The 6,112-nt window shown below is 39.7% G+C and overlaps 1 non-coding gene across 1 annotated transcript; it reads left to right on the top strand.

Moving 5' to 3' along the window:
- The first annotated feature begins 3,658 nt into the window (after window positions 1–3,658).
- LOC141681068 (small nucleolar RNA R71) lies at window positions 3,659–3,763 on the top strand. The gene has a single exon (XR_012558510.1). It is a non-coding gene; the product is annotated as a small nucleolar RNA R71 (small nucleolar RNA).
- Window positions 3,764–6,112: the final 2,349 nt, after the last annotated feature.

Here is a 6,112-nt window from a genome sequence, read left to right as displayed (position 1 = left end):
TCGCAAGTTCCCCCCCCCCCTCATTTTGCTGTAAGTAATACATCTCCTGATGATTTGGTCAGCTCCTTGTCGAAAATAAATGGCTCATCCCATATATAACACTTTACTTCATGCAGAATCTTCTTCCTTTGAGCGTATGACAAGTCGGGAGGCATGATATTACTCACAAGGTAGTTCACAATGTCTACAAACCACGGTTCTTCCTCTTGCACTCCAAACAGCTGCTCATCAGGAAAAGACTCATTTATTAATGTCTTATCCAGTGAAGTTGCAATTGGGTCCTCTAAACGCGAAAGATGATCAGCGATTTGATTTTCAGTCCCTTTTATGTCCTTGATCTCTAATTCAAACTCCTGAAGTAAAAGAACCCATCGAATCAATCTAGGCTTCGAGTCCTTAGAGACGGGATATCGAACTACAGCATGATCAGTAAACACTGTCACCTTCATCCCAAGCAGATAATATCAAAATTTCTCAAAACCATAGACAATAGCCAAAAATTCTTTCTCCGTAGTAGTATAATTCAGTTTAGCACCATTTAGGGTCTTACTAGAATAGTAGACCACATAAAATATGTTGTTCTTTCTCTGCCCAAGAACTGCTCCAACTGCATAGTCACTTGCATCACACATCATCTCAAACGGTTCACTCCAATCAGGTGTAGTTATGACAGGTGTCGTGATTAAACTCTTCTTTAGTGTCTCAAAATCAACGAGGCATTCATCATCAAACTTGATAAGAACATCTTTCTCTAGCAAACTATACAACGATTTAGAAATTTTTGAGAATTCCTTGATGAAACGCCTATAGAAACCCGCATGACCAAGAAAACTGCGAATTCCCTTAACAGAAATTGGTGGGGGAAGATTTTCGATGACCCCCACTTTGGCTTTGTCCACCTCAAGACCCTTACTAGAGACCTTGTGCCCAAGAATAATGCCCGGTTGTACCATAAAGTGACATTTCTCCCAATTGAGAACCAAATTGGTCTAAACACACCTCTTAAAAACGTCGTCTAGATTATGTAAGCACTCATCAAATGAATAACCAAATACATAGAAATCGTCCATGAACACCTCCATATTCTGACCAATCATATCAAAGAAGATAGCCATCATGCATCTCTGAAAAGTGGCTGTCGCTCCACATAACCCAAAAGAAACTCTCCGGAATGCAAAAGTACCAAAAGGACATGTGAATGTAGTATTTTCTTGATCTTCTGGAGCGATACAAATCTGGTTATATCCCGAATAGCCATCCAGAAGACAATAGTAATCATGCCCAACCAATCTATAAAGCATCTGATCAATGAAAGGAAGAGGGAAGTGATCCTTCCTTGTAGCCTTGTTTAGCTTTCTTTAATACATGCAAACTCTCCACCCCGTGACTATTTGTGTAGGAATAAGCTCATTCTTCTTATTTGATACCACAGTGGTAACTCCTTTCTTTGGCACACACTGAACTGGGCTCACCCATAAACTGGGCTCACCCATGAACTATCAGAAATAGGATAGATGATCCCTGCATCTAGCCACTTGAGGATTTCCTTCTTCACAACCTCTTTCATGATCGGATTTAGCCTTCTCTGTTGCTCAACAGTAGGCTTACTTCCTGGCTCTAGCAGAATTTTGTGCATACAATACGAAGGGCTGATTCCATTAATATTTGCTATAGTCCAACAAATTGCCAATTTGATTTCTCTAAGAATTCTCAAAAGCTTTTCCCCGTCGCTACCTGAAAGGTCAGATGCAATAATAACAGGAAAAGTAAATGCATCACATAAAAATGCATACCACACATGTTCAGGTAAAGGCTTAAGCACAAGAGTAGGAGCTTCCTCTATAAATGGCTTGAGGCGCTTAGGAGCTTTGTTCAGCTCCTCCATTCCAAGAGATTCAAAAGGCATATCCATCTTCTTCTTCCAGGAAGAAGCATTCAAAAATTGTAACTTCTCATCCCCTTCATCATCTTAACTATCGGAATTCCCCAACAAGGCTTTTTCTAAGGCATCAGACCTTAGCAATCGATCGAGTTCAGAATTAACCACGGAATCGACCATCTCTACCTTAAAGAACTCCTCATTTTCCGTAGGGAATTTCATGGCATTGAACACATTAAAAGTTACATCATGATCCATCACTCGTATGGTGAACTTACCTTTCTGCACATCCATCAAGGTTCGGCCAGTAGCGAAGAAAGGTCTTTCCAAGATTATGGGAATCTTCTTATCCTCCTCGAAATCAAGAATTACAAAATCATCAGGGAAGATGAGTTTATCCACCTTGACCAAGACATCCTCAACAATACCTCGCGGATATATAATAGAACGGTCGGCCAACTGCAAAGTTATATAAGTAGGCTTTGGATCAGGCAAGTCCAACTTCTTGAAGATTGACAAGGGCATCAGATTGAGGCTAGCTACCAAGTCACATAGACACTTGTCAACTGACACCTTTCCAATTGTGCAAGGAATAGTGAAGCTTCCAGGATTTTTAATCTTCGGAGGTAACTTCTGTTGCAGCACAGCACTGCATTCCCACGTGAGTGCAACAGTCTCTAAGTCATCAAGCTTCACCTTCCTAGAGAAAATACCTTTCATGAACTTCGCGTAACTAGGCATTTGTTCAAGAGCTTCAGTGAAAGGTATGTTGACGTGAAGTTTCTTAAACACCTCCAGAAACTTCTAAAACTGCTTATCCATCTTTTTCTTCTGCAGCCTCTTAGGAAAAGGAGGTGGAGTTTAAATTTGTTTCTCCCCTGTATTACCCTCAGGAAGAGTGTGCTCAACAGTAGTCTTCATTGCTTCCACTTCTGCTTCCTTCTGCACTTCTTCTTCTTCCGCCTCAACTTCAGATTCTGGAGTCTTAGCTTTTTCAGGATTTGCAACCTTACCAGACCTCAATGTAATTGCCTTCACATGCTCCTTAGCTTCCTTCTTGCATGCACTTCAGTATCGCTCGAAAGCGTGCCAGGTTAACGATTCAATAATGCATTAGTAATTTGCCCAATCTGATTCTCCAAGATCTTGATAGACATGGCTTGGCTCTTACAGATGAGCCTCAACTCCTCCAATTCAGATTTTTCATTAGCTTGCGGTAACTGCTGAAGTTGAAGTTGTTGCCTAGGGGCATATTGCGGTTGCTGAAAACCAGGAGGGTTATACTGTTTTGTTGTGTATGGCTGATAAGATTGTTGCACCGCATTCTGATTGTTACTCCAGTTGAAGTTAGGATGATTGCGATTATTTGGATGATAAGTGACTGGAGCTTGTTGTTGTGATCTCTGAAAGTTACTCATAAATTGAGCTGATTTGCTAGAAATAGCACACTGCTCAGTTTCATGTGCCCCCGCACAAAGCTCACAAACACTAGTGATTTGATTAACTCCATAATTAGCCAAAAAGTCCACTTTCATCGTCAAAATTTGAAGTTGAGCAGCTATAGCAATAGCTGTATCCACTTCCAGAATTCCTCCTACCTTGCCTTGCAACATTCTTTGCGTAGTATTCTGGTATTTATTAGCTGTCATGAGCTCAATCAACTCATAAGCTTGATTATAGCTTTTGGCCCATAAGGCTCCACCAGATTCTGCATTGAGCATAAGTCTAGACTGAGCACCCAAACCATTATAGAAACAGTTTATAATCATCCAATCAGGCATGCCATGATGTGGGAACTTCCTTAGCATCTCCTTATATCGATCCCAAGCCTCATACAGAGATTCTCCAGTTTGCTGCAAACTGAGTAAGAGCATTCCTGATTTCAGCAGTCTTCGCCATAGGAAAGAATTTAGTGAGAAACTTTTGAGCAAGATCCTCCCATTTGGTGATAGACCCTGGTGGTAGAGAATGTAACCAGCACTTTGCTTTATCCCTCAGAGAGAATGGGAAGAGTCGCAGCTTGATAGCATCTTCAGTCACCCCATTGAACTTGAAAGTGTCACAAATCTCGATGAAATCCCTGATGTGCATGTTGGGGTCTTCTGTAGGGGAATCCCCAAACTGAACTGAGTTCTGTATCATCTGAATCGTGTTTGACTTGATCTCAAAAGTGTTAGCCGAGATGGCAGGTCTGATGATGCTCGACTGAATATCATTGATCTTAGGCTGAGAATAGTCCATCAGAGCCTTAGGAATTTCTGCTTGATCTCCCATCACTACTAAAGCTGGTTCCTCGACTTTCTCTTCCTCTTCTACTTTCTCTTCCTCCTCAAAAACTTCCATTCGAATCACTATAGCTTTTCCTCGGCTTGATCCAGAGTTCTCTTACAAGCTCGCGAATGCGTATGCATACACACTCGCTAGAGTACCTGAAACACGACAAGGAAAAGAGTAGGTAAGTAACAATGTCCGAGTCCATGAACTTTAATGATCACTGATGACAAACACATAAACTAAAAGTTAACACCGAGTCCCTGGCAGCAGCGCTAAAAACTTGTTAGTCGCTAAGCACGCGCTAATATTTCACGCAAGTATACGCGTTCGCAAGTAATATACAATAATTTCAAGTTCGTTCTCACAGAGACTGGTTTAAGTTAACTTTGTGATTTATGCACTTATGCAACAATGATATGGCTATTATTCAATGCTAAGACGAATAACAAATTGGGTTTTGATTATACTACGATTAATTATTGAGAATTATACTAGAGAACATTAACTAAGAGATTAAAGAGAGTTGAATAATATATAACACAAACATGGGATTCTAACTTCATTAAATACTTCATTCAATAGCCTTTTCATTCTTAACCTTAGCATGTAATGGTGATGATACTAATCAGACAACACGAAACTGCTAAACGCCAACTTTCGTTGCACGAAAAACATACTACCAGACATTCACAAAAGATATAGAAGCTGAATAGACACCAATTATATTGAGACCCTATATGTCTATAAAATTTGACAACATAACGGTTTAATGCACAAGTTATATATCGTGATTACATAGGGCAAGTAAGATGGTTAAAATTACCTACGAATCATGCAAAACAATAACACATGAACCTATGCTAGCATGGTAAGTTCTAAACCCTTAAATTCATTTATAAGTTCGTGACGCTCATAAGACGAATAAGCACAACCAAAACTAGGTTATCATACAATCACCATCGAAACAAGTCAACTAAAGAAATCCATAAATAAATCCGCGAGAACCCCACGATAACGATTAGCCCATAACCAGACTCATCATCAACGTGGGTTCCGATGAAAGCATGGTATAATAAATGTAATCTTTATAAACAAATAATAAACCAAGTACGAAATAAGAGTATAGGTTCATGAATAAGAAAACTAGCATCAAAAGTTGCAACTTAGAACAAAAAATCACAAGTATAAACTAGATCTTCTTCGTCTTCCTTGAATTTTGCTAAAACGGTCTTCTTACGCCTTCTCCTTCTGCTCTGGTACATCTCCTTATAAAAAACGACCTTTATTTATATATATATAGCAGCCCATTCATGTTAGAAGTCCTCCAATCAAAAGCCCACAAGAATCAGGATTTAAATTTCCCGACCCGGCACGGCCGCGCGCTTGATCAGCGCGGGCGCGCTGTGTCTCTGAACTTTGGGCGCAGCCGCGCGCTTTTACAGTGCGGGCGCGCTGGCCTTCTGGAGAAAATTCCATTTTCTTCTTTTCTTGCTGCAATGAGTTGGTCTTCACGAGCTTTATTCCTTGGACACCATCCTAACACCATATTAGCATCAAATCAACGCTAATTCACCTGAATCCGGGATTAATGTCTGAAATGCAAAAACACTAGAAAACACATTAAAACACCAATCACTTGAGTAAAAAAACACCAATTCAAAGCTTAATGGAGCGTTATAAAGTGTCATAAATGCCACTCAACAAATACCAGTTAAATTATTTCTTTATCCATTATCAACTGTTTAATTAATTATTATAAAGAACTATTTGTTTTATTATCAGAAAAATGGCTCCAAAAAGAAAGACCAGAACTTAAACCTCCAACAACAGCAATTTTGAGGGACATAATAATGATACCATGAACCAAATGTTCCATCTGATGCAACAACAAATGGTAATGATGCAGCAGCAAATGCAACAACAGTAACAACAGATTCAGTAACAGATGTTACAACAGCC

The sequence above is a fragment of the Apium graveolens genome, chromosome 8 (assembly GCF_009905375.1).
Source record: "Apium graveolens cultivar Ventura chromosome 8, ASM990537v1, whole genome shotgun sequence".
NCBI lineage: Eukaryota > Viridiplantae > Streptophyta > Magnoliopsida > Apiales > Apiaceae > Apium > Apium graveolens.
This window is presented reverse-complemented; position numbering and strand designations above follow the sequence as displayed.